The following is a 14,682-nucleotide window of genomic DNA, read 5'->3' as shown; positions in this document are numbered from 1 at the left end:
ACCCCAACCTTCCGCTCACCAGCTCACAGCTCAAGCCTTAGCGGCACCTACGAGCTTCCGCTCACGCCTTCGCGGCACCCACGAGCTTCCGCTCACGAGCTTACCGCTCACGCCTTCGCGGCACCCCCGAGCTTCCCGCTCATGCCTTCCCGACACCCCCGAGATTCCTGCTCATGCCTTCCCGGTAACCCCCGAGCTCCCGCTCACGAGCTCACAGCTCACGCCTTCGCTGCACCCACGAGCTTCCGCTCACGAGCTTACCGCTCACGCCTTCGCGGCACCCCTGAGCTTCCCGCTCATGCCTTCCCGGCACCCCCGAGCTTCCCGTTCATGCCTTCCCGGCACCCCCTAGCTTCCGTTCATGCCTTCCCAGCAACCCCCGAGCTTCCCGCTCATGCCTTCCCGGCAACCCCGAGTTTTCCGCTCATGCCTGCCCGGCAATCCTCGAGCTTTACACTCATGTCCACTCGACACACCACACGTTAATGGAACATTGAATTCTTCTACCATTTGTCGCCTGTGACAAATTGAATTCTTTTCGCGTTCCATTAATACGAGCGACAACCAAACAAACACAAGCGTTCACGCATTCATCATTCACGAATTACAAACGCTTACCTCCGCAGCGCTCATGCAACTTACATTTATCATATGCAATCCATATACCATGCGCGTTCTCGAGTTTGTACGTCATAAGCGATCGTACTCAGCGCCATTCGAGTGTATACATCAACATGTATCACGCACCCCGTACGTTCATATATGCCAACGCATATAAGTGCAACTCACATTTGTTGCCCAATGCAACGAGCATCCTACAATATGCATGTTTTTTGTCTTTGTTTTGCAGGTTCACAAGTCCCTTCTTGCTTACGGAGTTTGGGGACTTGTAGGGGCTCCGTGTCGCCCGGTTACTTATGCTTGATGACTTCATGATTATAACTCCCCAACCAAGAAGCTCCTCTTACTTGGGGACTTCGGGGACTTGTAGATACCTCTACTAGCAAGACTAGTTTTCTATCTCACCAAGCATAAGTAACACGCTCTTTGGGACACCCACAAGCCATGGTGAGGCCCAACCGCTACTTGCATCTTGTAGCCCTTTGTTCAAGCTACGCTACGGTATCCGGAAGTCACAAATCCGTCGCCGGGAAGCCACATTTCCGACCTTGCCAAGTTGGCTCCATAATATGCTTTTCTAGACTAGAATAGTAACTTTGAGTCCCACATCTAAGAAAATGTAAATGAGGGAGCCTCCTTCCCCTATAAAAGGAGACTCCTTCCCACTTAAACAGGATCACATGACATCTCTTGTAATCTTGTTAGGCCGCAAGGCTCGACACACTAGTACACATTCAAGTGGACGTAGTTTCCCGCTAAGGCGGGAGATAAACCACTATACATCTCATGTCACTCTCTCTCTCTCTCTCTCTCTCTCTAAAGCTAACTAGAGATCCCACGGATCCAAACGTTAACAGGAGTAGTATAGATGTGCTCCATATTTTGGTGTTGGCATGGAGTAGTACAGTGCTCCTTTTTGGCAATATTGTCTAATACATTTCAGTATAATTATGTGGATTATAACAATATTAGATATATATTGGTAATTACTGTTCATATGGTAATTTTTTATTTCATTTTCTGCTGTGCGTACACAATGTTCACAATAGGCATACAATAAAAACTGTTGTGTGAGACTAATATTGATCACAGATGCAATCAATGTTTTAGTTGTGTGAATAACAGTCACACAACAGTTATAAAAAAATGACTTCTGAATCACAATCACACAACAGTTATAACAAAAAAATGACTTCTGAATCACAATCACACAACTGGTTCTTAAGTTGCCCGTCGTCTGAGTGATGTTCACACGACAGTTAATGATGTCGACAAGCTATCGACAGCCTGTCGACATGCTATCGACATGGATGCCCTGTTCTTCAGACGACAGTTCTCATGTTTCATCAGACGGCAACGAGATATACGACAGTCAGCTCCGCATCAGATGATAGTTTTTAGCCGTCGTCTGATTCAATTTTTGTACTAGTGCTAAATTGACAAGGAATGCTTTAATGGGAAGCTTCTTGAGGTTTAAGTCTCATATATATACAGATGAATTGGTCCCTGATTACTACCACGTTTTGCATATTGTTTTGTCCATTGAGAAGCTAGTTGGTAAGTAACAGAAGGCCATATTCAGTGATCGAGTTTAGCAGCTGCATAAGATGAAATCCATGCCAGTGATTGCTGAAGGTAAGCCTTGATCCCTTTTATGATTGTGTGCATATGTTGTGAGCATGTATATGGTTTTTACATAGCTTTCTCTAAACAGACAAGTGTCGGTGGATCACTACCGATGCTGATATTTAATCGTGGATCACTGCCGATGCTTGTCTTGCACAAGTCGGGATACCTGGAAGCTTTGTATGACGGTCTTATGTAATCAGTGTTTGCTTGACTAGGAACTGGTTCAACAGCTGTGGATGGGATTAAATGGTTAAACAATTGGAACATTGCCAATGATAGAACCAATATATGCAAGCGATAGCGTTCCATTTCTCTTCTTCTTCTTTTTTTATTATTTTTTATTTATTTATTGAGGCTATGCTGAAATTTATAAAATCGTGACATTTTCACCTCAAAATAATAATAATAATAATAATAATAATACTTAGTTCGTCAGTTACCACCTATGATTCTTCAACAATTTTGTAGGCATCTATATATCTGGTTGTGAGGGTTCTTTTTGAATTAAGCGAGACCAGGCCAAAATTAACTCAATAACTTGATGTTAGTGAGAGAATTTTGTGTGTGATTCAGATACTGAATGAGGCTTGCCAGCATGAGGATGGTGTGGGAGCTAGAAACATACTGTGGTGAGAGAATTTGGGGATTGTATCAAATTTAGGTTTCTGGAAGATGAGTTTGGCAGGGAGGCTTGGGAGAAAAGTGCTAGGAACTGGGTTTTGTGTTTAGAGGCCTGGAAGCTTGAAGAATTAGAGGCTTTTTTATGTTTCTAAGTTTTCTGGGTTGTTGCTTGATGATCATTTCAGTTTCAAATATCTCATTTTATAGGCTCGATTGGAGGGGTGTTATGGTGGCTCAAACCCTTTGGTTTTCTGGGTAAGACACTCATCCTTTAGCTCATGCAGGATTTCTGCCTTAAGATTTGGGATATCAGAGCTTACTTGAGATATGGAGTCTTGGAAACAGGGGAGGATTGTTGCAGCCGTGCGCAAAAACTGCAGCAGAAACAGCTGCGGTGATAGGAAATCTGGAACGAGGTTGAAGGGGCAGCTAGGGAGCTGTGAGCTCATCGTTCAAGAGGGAAGGGAATATCTGCCTACCAGTTAGAAAGTTCCCTCCTTGCCAACTGACGGGGGGGGGAATCGATATTTCACTTGGATATTTGGGTTGAGTTGCAGCGTATTTAGCAGCTACGGGGAAAGGAAAGGGAGATAGAAGAAAACGATGAAAGTTGGGCTACCCTATTTCTTTTGGGTTTGGGCTTTTTCTTTGGGCTTTGGGTTTTTAGGAAAAAAGGTTGACCCAAACCTCATTTTCACCAATTCGCTATAGTTTAAATTACCGGGCTTGGATCTCGAGCCCAAGATCGAGACCACCGATGACGTTAAACTAATAGGCGAGCATTATATGTTTCCGTAACCTTCCACACCATACCCACTTCTGCAAGCCCCAGAAATGCGTGGATGTGGCTTGGGTCCACATCTAGGGTGTGTTTGCTTGGCGGGTTAAAGTCGAGAGATGGGTATAAAATTCCATAGTTTTACGGAATTTTATACAAATTGCATGTTTATGCTAAAATATGTCGTGACGACATATTTATTTTGTCGCGTGATTTTTCGGGTACCAACATTAGCCCCCTTGATTATGTGGGCTGCTTGAAGCATGAAATGGGCCGCATAATCAAAATGAGGAAAAATCAGCCCAAGCTACAATTCCCAAAGTGAGTCAGCGTGAGAGGCCTATTCTATCTCTTTTCTTTTCTTTCTTTTTATTTTGAACAATAACGTGTTAAGATTCCACAGTTTCACCTCCTCTTCCCGCTTAAGGAGTGTTGGACTCTTCGTGCTCTGTCTGAAACTTTGAGCTCGTGTCCCTTGAAGATTCCAGAGATCCCTGAATCTAGTGGGCCTTCGGATTCGAGGTATTCCTTTCCCCTCTTTTGAAACCCTAAAATTCTCCTCCTTGTCTCTTTTCTTTTCCTTCAGCGTGTAACCGTTGCCTTCCTCCTCTTGCTGTAGGGAAATCACGATTCTTTTTTTTTTTTTGTAGGGATCCATCTCACACCTCTTCCAATTCGCGGATTTGATTGCATGATCCTTTTTATCTAAGGTAATCTCGAACCCTTGGGATTATTGAATCGGGTAAAATTTTTGTTGAATGGCTTATGCATGCAGATGGGTTATGGATGTCTTGTGATGGTTTGAATTAATTTCGGTATCGCGTCGATCTTTATTCTTGTTGCGGCTTGTGTTTGATTCCTTCTTACGGTGATTGACTCTGTTTTCTTCTTCTTCTTCTTCTTTTCCTTTTGTTGCTGTGATTGCTGCTTGTTCATGCCCAGTCTTCCTCTTAGATTGATCTCACTTGAGTTCCCCTATTAATCATATTAACTTGATGAGCTGCGATTTCGTTTCATGGGTAGTGATGCAATGCTGCAGAAGACTTCACAACCGATTTAGAACAACAATTTGTCTTCCCCTCTCCCTTTTTTTTTTTCTTGCGTTTGGTTGCATAGCGTCCCTCTGTTTTCTTTACATGACCTTTACCGGAATCACCGCAGCCGAACTTCTTGTGGGAAGACTTGCAGTCCACCTGCGTCACGAACTTTCTTGTTTCCTTTCTTGGATTTAGCTTCCTTAAGGTCACTGCAGCTAGCTCTTTCTGTAAATACACATGAATAAGTATATTGTGCCTATGGAGCATGTATAAGTATCATACAGAGGTGCACAGTTTTGGTTTTAGCGTTTATGTGTGTCAAATATCGCTTGAAATTGCTAGATAGGTGCACGTGCACTTGGAGTTTTCTTGAAAACGCAGCTCCTCTGTCATTCATCTCTCCTTTTTTTTTGTTGCTTGCGTATATATGTACGTGCCCGTTGTTCATGTGTTTGAGGTTGACACTATGAAGGGGAAAAGGCATTTGCAGCTTTACCTTAGGATAAGCCTGTGTATGACCTATTTTGAGTAAGGCATGAATATGTCACATCTTGGCTTGGCTTGTGCATTGCTTGACTGCCATAGGTTTTTTTTTTTTTTTTTTTTTTTTTGGTCTCATCTCGATTTGTCCTCTGCTTCGGATGTTCCTGTTCTTTTTTTTGTTGGGGGGAATAGTTGCATGCATCGGTGTGCAGGGCTGTGTTTGCTTGGTTGTTGTATTTTGCTTGAAAGCGATGCACCGATGATGGATTTATCACAATATATCATAGGGACATGACATATTTTGGCAAGGCATTGCATGCTTTGCTAATTGTGTGATTATGCTTGGCATTCTACCTGCTTGTGGGTGTCAGATAGGGATTACCATGTATTAGAAGACCAATTGCTATTGCTCACAGCTAGTACACCTCGCTCCTTTTTTTTTTTTTTTTTGCAGGAGGGCCTCCCTTTTGTTTGCAATGGCACAAGCATCTGAGTCTTCTCAGCCTACAGAACTTCATGACCACCACTTCTCGCTGGAAGATGGTCTCATTCCTGCTTCCACCGCGGGGGCTTGTGAGGGTAGCCCAGATGAGGCATCTCATGAGTTTTCTGGGTGCTTTGTCTCCCCCAAGTTCATATCCAGGTTGCTCATTGAGCGGGGAGAGTACCCTGCAGTGCCTATATGTTTCCGGTATCCTGCAAGGACCCCTGCGGGTTGGCCTGAATGGGTCAGCTTTGAGGTACAGCAGGAAGAGCTTGAAGAGGCCCTTACTGGAGCTAGAGTGAAGATTTCACTGTTTATTTCAGGCTTTTGTGAGGTTTACAAAGATGACATTTGCCTTCGCCATGTGGTGCGAAGATGGAGTCCTGAAACTCACACTTTCATCTGTTCTTGGGGGGAATTTACTCCTTCTTTGGAAGATGTTTGCAATATTATGCGAATCCCTATTGTTGGGGATGGTAATCCTTTCAAGATAGAGCTAAATAAGGCGCAGAAGAAGAAGCTGCAGATTCTGAAAAGGGGTGCTTATGATTCTAAAGAAGTGTTCCGTTTTTGTTACTGGGTGAGACACTTTTGGGGCTCGATGGACGGAGGCAAGTTTAAGCATGGTGCAGGTTTCGAATCCGGCTGCCGGGTGGAAGCCATGTTTGCTTACTGGTTGAGCAGGTTCATTTTCAAAAATTTTCCCTATGAGAATGTGCAGCCGCGAGTCTTCCCGTTGGCCATTATGCTAGCAGCCGGTACTTGTTTTCCGCTCGCTCCTCTCTTCCTTAGTCATCTATATAGGAAACTTGATCAGATTTCAAAGGATGATAAAGAAGGTAAGGGGCAGTATGGCATTGACTCTCTAGTATCTAGTTTTTTTCTTCAAGTATTTGTATGGGAGAGATTCGAAGGTTTGGCTGTGGAACCCGCAACTCCTGAGTCCCTCCACCACCTTGAGGGAGGTAAAAGGGACTTCAATCTAGTAGGATTCCCATTGTGTTGTAGATGGTTCAGAAGGAAGGCCAAGAAGGGTACATTTAGGCCTGTTGTTTTGGACGACATGGGGAAATTCAATTTCAGACCATATTTCGCCGCTCATGGCTTCCAGACATTTCCTTTCTTTTACCCAGAGGGTAACTCATCACAGTTCCTAGAGCCGGTTGAGCTGCTTCTAACCACTAGTGCGCAGTCCATAATAGCATGTGGTGATTTCTTTGACCCCGTGATGGAGAAGTACTCTCCTGACAGAGTTAAGAGGCAATTTGGCATAGACCAGGATGTGCCATCACATCTATCCTATGGTGGACATCGTGGGGATTGCATCATGGGTTTCACTCGGACAGATGGTATTTCCTGCAGGGGTATGCTCTCTGATAGTCTCGGGAAGAAAGGCTGTGTTGGATCCCCTACATCAACATTCTTGAGGTTTTGGGAGTTACAGCGGTGCGAGTTTAGGAGGTTTATTCAAACTGGTGGGAGTAGGTTGCGTCCGAAAGCCACTAGTGAGAACAAGAGACTACTCCACAGTAGCACTGTCATAGGTGTCATGTCTAGACTTAACCTTCCCTATACTGAGGTATACTCGAATGGTATAAAGCGTGTGGTTGGTCACCTCAAGGGTGGTAAAAGTGGAGATGATCCTGAAGTAGAGTTGCCAGCTGCCGGAGTGGAGAAAGGTAGCAAGAGCACTACAAAGGGTAAAGTCAGGGCTTCCGAGGATGGAGGGGAAGGCAGAAGGGAGGTTTGCTGCTTCAAACCTAAGGTAGCCAAAGATCGTATCCCTCCTCCAGTAGTCAAGAGTGCCTTTGGTGTTAAAGTGATACTGCCATCGAGTTCGGCTTGTGAAAAAGGGAAGAAGAGGAAAGCTGCTTCTACCCTGAGACCAAGTGGGGTTATTAAGAGGAAGGTTGTAGATGATGCCTCACCTGCCGTCCTTAGGCGGAGTTCTAGTGTGGCCAACATGAACTTTTGTAAACGTAAACCGTCGTCCAAGGGTGATGTTTATGTTGATCTTAGTGATGGGCCAAGTGTTGACGGGGATGGTAGCCCCCTGAGTGATGAGGAAAATGAGTCTGATACTTATGAGGGAAAGACATGCGATGGTGGTAGCCAGGTATCCTTTTCTGGCACGACATCCTTTCCCTTAATATATATTTGGTTGCATGGCGTGCGATTTACTTGTTATTTTCTTTCCTCATAGTGGAGTCTTTTGAAGATGAGGATGGTTAGGTGAGTTTTAGATGCTTGAGAATTTTGTGTGAGGATACTTACTTCTTTGCATGTTGCACCTCGTTATATGACTTTGGCGTTTGCTTTTGGTATAGTGCCTATGCTTAGATGATAATTTGTTACTTTGCAGGGTAATCCAACTGTAGCTTCGATGGGAGAGGATAGCTGCGGTGATAACCAAGTATGCAATTAAACTTGGGCATCTGTATTCTTGCATGAGTCACTACACCAATTTCGGAATCAGACAACACATATCAGACGACAGCAAACATTTTAACTGTCGTCTGATTTAATCAGACGACAGCAAGAAATATTGTGTCGTCTGAGCTTTCGAATTAGACAACAGTTTTTTCTTGGCTCTTGTGCAATAGCATTTCAGACAATGGTTTATTTTTTTGATGTTGTCTGAATGAATTAATTCAGACAACAGTTATTATGTGATGTTGTCCAAGGTTCATTTATACAATGGTTGATTTTTGCTGTTGTCTGATTATTTTCAGTCACACAACTGTTATTAGGTGTCTGTTGTCTGATATCTTGTAAGTCAATGACTACTGAAAGATGTTGTTTGATTTAAGTGGTTCAGACAATGGTTTTTAATTTGTCTGTTGTTACATGAGTTTCAGACAATGCACTTTATTTGATGTCGTCTGAGTTTTAGATTTTTTTTTTGGATACAATGAATAGCTGACTTTAGTTAGGGTTTGACTTATACTTTTAACACTCATACTCTTTCAACTCGTTCCCTCTCCATTCCATCGAGCAAAAGACCCAGTCCGCCTCCAGCTGAAAATCACTCTCTCTCACTGTCATCCCACTCTTTCAACTCGTTCCCTCTCCATTCCATCGAGCAAAACACCCAGTCCGCCTCCAGCTGAAAATCACTCTCTCTCACTGTCATCCCTCAGTCCCGCTCTCAGCCCAGCCCTCAGCCCCACCCTCAGCCCGCTCTCAGGCTACGAACCCTTCTTTCTCAGCCCCGTCCTCAGCCCGCTCTCAGACCACGAACCCGTCTCTCTCGATCAGCCCCACCCTCAGCCCTCTCTCAGACCACGAACCCGTCTCTACTAAGCAGTTTGAAGGCAGATCCTCTCAAACTTAACCTCCATCAACAACAGCTTCATGGTCTGGAACCCGCCGGAGTTCGTCAGGGATTGTATAGATGATGGGGAAACCATGAGAAAAGAGAAGAAACATTAGTGTGAATCCTGAAATCCTGTTCGCTATCATGTCCCAGTAGGTTGTTAAGAGATTTCAGGCAAATAGGCTTGAAGTGCGAAGTGTTAGATGTGTTTTTTTTTTGGGTTGCCCAAGCTCGATCTGCTCCGACTCATTCACCCTGCTCCCTCTGAACTTTAGGTACTCAACTTTGTTTGATTTTACTCTCTGGGTATTGCTGAATATCCATTTGTGTTATTAAAGTCTGAAGCTTTTGATAAACTTTAGAAGAAAGATTGAAACTTTGGTTGCTGTCATTCAAATTTTGCATATTTTTTAGTTATATGCTTAGCTTTTGATAAACCCATTTGATATATTAAAGAAAGAATGAAATTTTGGCTGCTGTACCATTAACATTTACATATCTGTTTTATAACAGTAGGTGTAATTAGCCTTTTTAGCCTATTGATGAAGTTGAGTCCATCTGAAGCAGAAGAGCTATCTTACCCCCACCCCACCCTTTTTTTTTTTTCTTTCAGATTTTGCATATTTATTACGGACCTATTGATGAAGGTATTGTTTCCCATATTTCTATGTTTTTTTCGTTTTTGTTGGGGTTTTTGTTTTCTCTTTTGATTCATGTTATTGACTCTGGGTTTCGGAAATTGGGAATTGAGTTTTATTGTGTTGAGTTTGATTAGCTTTTACGGTTAGGGTCACTGAATTGGGGTTTTTTTTGGGTGATTTAATTTGATTCTGTAATTTCAGAGTTTTGATTCTGAGTTTGTTCTGTTTATGCTTAATTGAAGAGTTGGCTATCTGTCGAGGCCTTTAAGTATTGTAATAGCAATATAATTTTTTTTTCCAAATGTGGTTCAGTGGTGTGTTCAAATGGTAGAGGAAGAAGAGGAGTAATAGATATGAGTTTGGTTTGGAGAGTAGGGATTGCAGGTTCGGAAATTTGTGTTTTTTGGTGTTGTGTTCTTCTTCTTTTAGTTTTGTTTGTGCTGGGGTTAGAGATATAGGTATTTGAGTGGAATGGTTTTATCAACTAGATAAATTAATCCTTTTTGCTCTGTTTATATGTTTGTGAAGTAAAATTGGTCGCAAGGAAATCCATATTTTCTGGTTGAAGTTGCCTTTTTTTATGATCTGTACTGGACTATGTATTGGAATTATTGTTAACTGAGGCAAATATATATTGTTTGTAGTAATTTCTGTAATTTTTGGTGATTTTTTTTTTCGTGACAGGATTTGCTTAGTTTTGAACTTTGTATGTGGTAATATCTGGGGACTGGGATCTCTTTCATTGCATGTTATGGGGTCTTGGTTTGAATTGAAATTCGTTTTTCGTTTAAGTTTTTGTTGTTGAGTGCCATTAAGGCTTCTGTAATTCCAACTGGTTGTTTTCGAGTTTGGAAATTTACCCAAAGACACTTTGAAGTTTGGGGCATAGAGCATAATCACTCTACCTCTCTAAGAAAAAAAAATTCTTTCAAGTTCGAAAGGTTAAGCATCATGTTTTTTTTTTAACTCAATCTTATTTGGTGGTACATTCAAGTGGTATGGTGCTTGTTCAAGTGGTACATTCATTGAGCTGGAATAATCCCCTAGTGTCTGCAGTAATAGGTCATATGATTGTAATTAAATCAATAATTTTGCTTCAATAATGAACTAATGCACGAATCCCTGTTTTGCATTAATCGGTAAGCATTCTTGTACTGTGTGTGTATGGATGGGGCAGCTTTCGCATAAGAGGAAGGTGACAGTTCAGGAGTTCAAGGGGAAACCATTGGTGTCGTTGAGGGAGTTTTTTACTAAAGAAGGCAAGGAGCTCCCTACTTCTAAAGGTATACCCTACTTGATTTTTCTATTATAGCAGATTATATGCTATGCTATAGTGTTCATATATGTGTCTAAAAGTAAGTTGGCTACAAACTTAATTTGACATTGGATGAATTGAAATGGGGATGAAGTTGGTCCATATGGAATTCGATAACATGTGTTCCAGAATGTATGCAGGGTTTGACTCCTATAATGTGTTCGAGAAAATCTAAAAATGGAATACTGTTTTTGGTGGTACTATACTAGTATCTAATATAATAGTTGTAATCTCAACTTTCCCTACTCTTTACCTTACCTGATATTCTTTTTGTTCTCCTAACATTTGCAGGTGGAGTATTATTTCAGTGATCTGAACTTAGCTACTACTGATCATCTTATGAGGTTCATAAACAAAGACCCTGAAGGATTTGGTAATTACTAATCTGTTTGTATTGTTTCTTTCCTTTGAGAACTGTTATGGTTTTAAATGTGTGTGAGAGAGTTAGATTCAGTGTTTGTGGGCTCTGTAATATACTTAATATGATGCTTACCTTTCAAGTTAAAGGGCAAGATTTGCCCCTGCAGAAATACCTAATTTGTTTGTGGTGCTGCAAACCAGTTTTATATGCAAGGATGTATATTGATTTTGCATTGGAATTCAGTGGGTTGAGTTTTCATCACTATTAACTGTTTATTATTCATTCTGATATAGTGCCAATATCTGTTGTTGCATCTTTCAAGAAGATTAAGGCCCTCGTAAGTAGTCATTCCTAGCTTGCAACTGTATTGCGGAACTCCTCAAAGCTTGTGAGTTCACTTATTTGTGCTCTGGCTTCATATTATGTTGTTGTACATAAAGGCTCTTAACTCAAATTCTTTATTCGGTGATCACAGATTCTCAATCTGTTTCATGGATCCTAATAAGTGCATGTTCTTTGACAGTTTGAAGACAATTCGTACTTGCCAACTGCAAACCTCAAATAGTAATTCTTAGCAGATGGCATGCATTTCAGTAACAATGGAATATTGTTTTTGGTGGTACTATACTAGTATAGTTCCTACAATGAATACTGTTTTTGTCAAGCTAAAATCTTGTATGTCTTTTGCAAATGCTTTAAGCCATACTGTTACTTTTGTGTAATTGCATTTACTTAATCCGGACAGATTACCCACCTCAAATTTATATTCCAGTTTTCCACACCATAGAGTTAAAGACCACGAGTTTTACTGAGAGGTATGTTTGATTTATACTTTTGATTTGCTTTCTGGTGTTGATGAAGGTTATACATGTCGGTTTCGTGGTCGTAGTTGAGGACTAGACCTCACATTAATAGTTTTTTTACTTTATTCTCTAGCCAAGTCCAAACTAAACTATTTGATTTGTGCAGAACAAGAACTTTGAATTGATAAAAATAAAAATAAAATAAAAAAATCTATATCAGTATGTGTGGATATGCATTTTAATTGGCTTTTAGTCTTTCTGGAATTGCTTATGCAAACCTGAGATAGTTGGGAGTATAAGCCCAACTATCTCAGGTTTGCAATTGTCGATCACTTCATATTATGGAATTGATATACAGTAAATCAAGAAGCTGCATAAACTATCTGTTAGCTAGAACTTGGACCACTATATTTGAAATTTAGTTTCCAATGAAATGAGATCAGTTTGAAAGAACTTTAATGAAGTTCAACATGAGATCACATTATACGCCTTAAATGGGAATGCATGGTTTGTTTCTTTTGGTTATTATGTTTGACTGAAGTGATGGTGTGTTTGACTGAATTTTTCTCTTGGGCACTATGTTTTATTGAAGATGATAGCATGCTTTGACTTTTTATTATCAGAAAAGATCAGCCAGAGGATGAAAATTCTTCAGGATTTGGTTCCTGGATGTAATAAGGTATTTATGTACGTACGTTACCTCTACTTGGTTTTAGGTCAGTCAAATTACTTAGCACATGTAGGTAGTATTTCCTACAGAATGAAGTATAGGGAATTGAAGATGAATTTGGTATCTTTGGTACTACTTCTGATTACTAGACAACTCTAAAAACATCTCAGTAAATTATCTAGGGCTCTGTATTCTGAGTTTAATTTTGTTTCACTTAGTATGTTTCCTTACATATCCTGGTGTACTTTTTTTGTCTGAGAAGGTTATTGGGAAAGCACTTGTTGTTGATGAGATTATTAATTACATCCAGTCACTGCAGCGCCAAGTCGAGGTATCTATCCCCATCAGGCTCTGTCTATTGCTAACTGGTACATGGTTTTGCTTTAAACTGTTAAACCTGAATCTCTCTGTTAATTTGGATTCTTTAGTTCCTTTCGTTGAACCTTGAAGCAGTCAATTCAAGGGTGAACATGAATCCCGCCATTGAAGTGTTTCCTTCAGAAGATGTAAGTTTACTGCACCTTAATACTTACATAGAGGCCACTGACTTGTGAAGTTTGAAACCATTTTCTGTCTGGAAATCTAGATCATGACCATGTTGGTTCGCACTATAATTCTCAAAAATGCTTTCCTTTCTATTAACACTGTACATACGTGTACATTTGCAAACATAATTAGCTATAATGGGCCATGCTCATTGTACCGCCAAAGGTACTAATTCCAACCAAAGGAATGACATGCGAACACACTGCCAGGAGGGCTACAGCCTCGGCGTCGGACCGCCTCCAGATCGCCACCCACGCGCCGCCACGCGCCGCGCCAAGTTAAGCATCAGAAGCTTCTGAAACTAAGAACTGAAGCATATCAGTCCCACATCGAAAACAAAGACAAGATCAGTCTCTTCCTCACCTATAAAAGGTTCTCTCCTCTCTCCTCATTAATCACGCATTCAATACTTACCTACGGTTATCTTGTCAACATAAATACATTGACTAACTTAGGCATCGGAGAATTGAAGACCGCCCAGCGCGGTCTCCCTCTGACGCCCGTTGTATTTTACTTGACAGGTAACGGGAATCACAACATAAGTACAAGTATCGATCCGCCCACCGGATCAGCGTTAACTAAGGTTTGGCCACCGCTAGACTTTCAGACATTAACATTGGCGCCGTCTGTGGGAATCCTTGAACTAAAGGTCATCCCGCTACAATCATCATGACTAACGACAGCGGGGGAAACGCTGAAGAGCAGGCGGAGCTCCCCGCCATTCCCCAGCCCTCCGACCCCGCGATCGGCGTTAACTGCGCACTATTCACAACCCCGGCCAATCCCGGTGGTGAGGCAAACCCAGGCAGCAGCCGCCCGTCAGGCCAGGATCTCGTCACCATGTACGAGATAGCACTGGCGGATCTTCATAAGGCAAACAGGGAGCGTGAGGAGGAGCGTAGAGAGAAGGCCGAAGCCCAAAGACAGGTGGCTGCGCTCATGACACGTTTTGAGGAACTAAAAAACACTTTGGCGGCCACCGACCGCCCGGCACAGAGCGAACAGTCACGCAGTACCAGGCGTAGTCGACCCAGCGCCGGCACGGCAGCGCCAGGGCCAGTCATACAAACGCACGTACCGCTGAACCCACCAGGGTTGTCAGGAATGGGACCACCGCCCATACCCCAACTAATGTTAGAACATACGGCGGAATCCCTTCCGCACGCCAACAGCTTGAATGTCAGGGCAAGGACTGAGGATGATCCGCCCATACCTAGGCGCAAGCCAACTCGGCGGGGGAGTCAGGCCGATTCCGCCGGCGATGCAACCGCCCAGTTATTGGAAAGGATGCACCAACTGGAGCAGAGGTTAATCCAGGCGGAGACGGGCGTCCCGACATCAACTCGGAACCCGCTGTTCACTTCCAGACCCGGCCCC

General features: G+C 42.3%; 1 long non-coding RNA gene across 1 annotated transcript; it reads left to right on the top strand.

Annotated features, from left to right (window-relative positions):
• The first annotated feature begins 12,712 nt into the window (after nt 1–12,712).
• On the top strand, nt 12,713–13,260 carry LOC112176245. Its single transcript, XR_002926871.2, has 3 exons — nt 12,713–12,768; nt 13,022–13,090; nt 13,188–13,260. It is a non-coding gene; the product is annotated as an uncharacterized LOC112176245 (long non-coding RNA).
• The last annotated feature ends 1,422 nt before the right edge of the window (nt 13,261–14,682 follow it).

This window comes from Rosa chinensis, chromosome 7, assembly GCF_002994745.2.
Source record: "Rosa chinensis cultivar Old Blush chromosome 7, RchiOBHm-V2, whole genome shotgun sequence".
NCBI lineage: Eukaryota > Viridiplantae > Streptophyta > Magnoliopsida > Rosales > Rosaceae > Rosa > Rosa chinensis.
The sequence above is the reverse complement of the archived record's forward strand: the minus strand, read 5'-3'. Positions and strand labels throughout refer to the sequence as shown.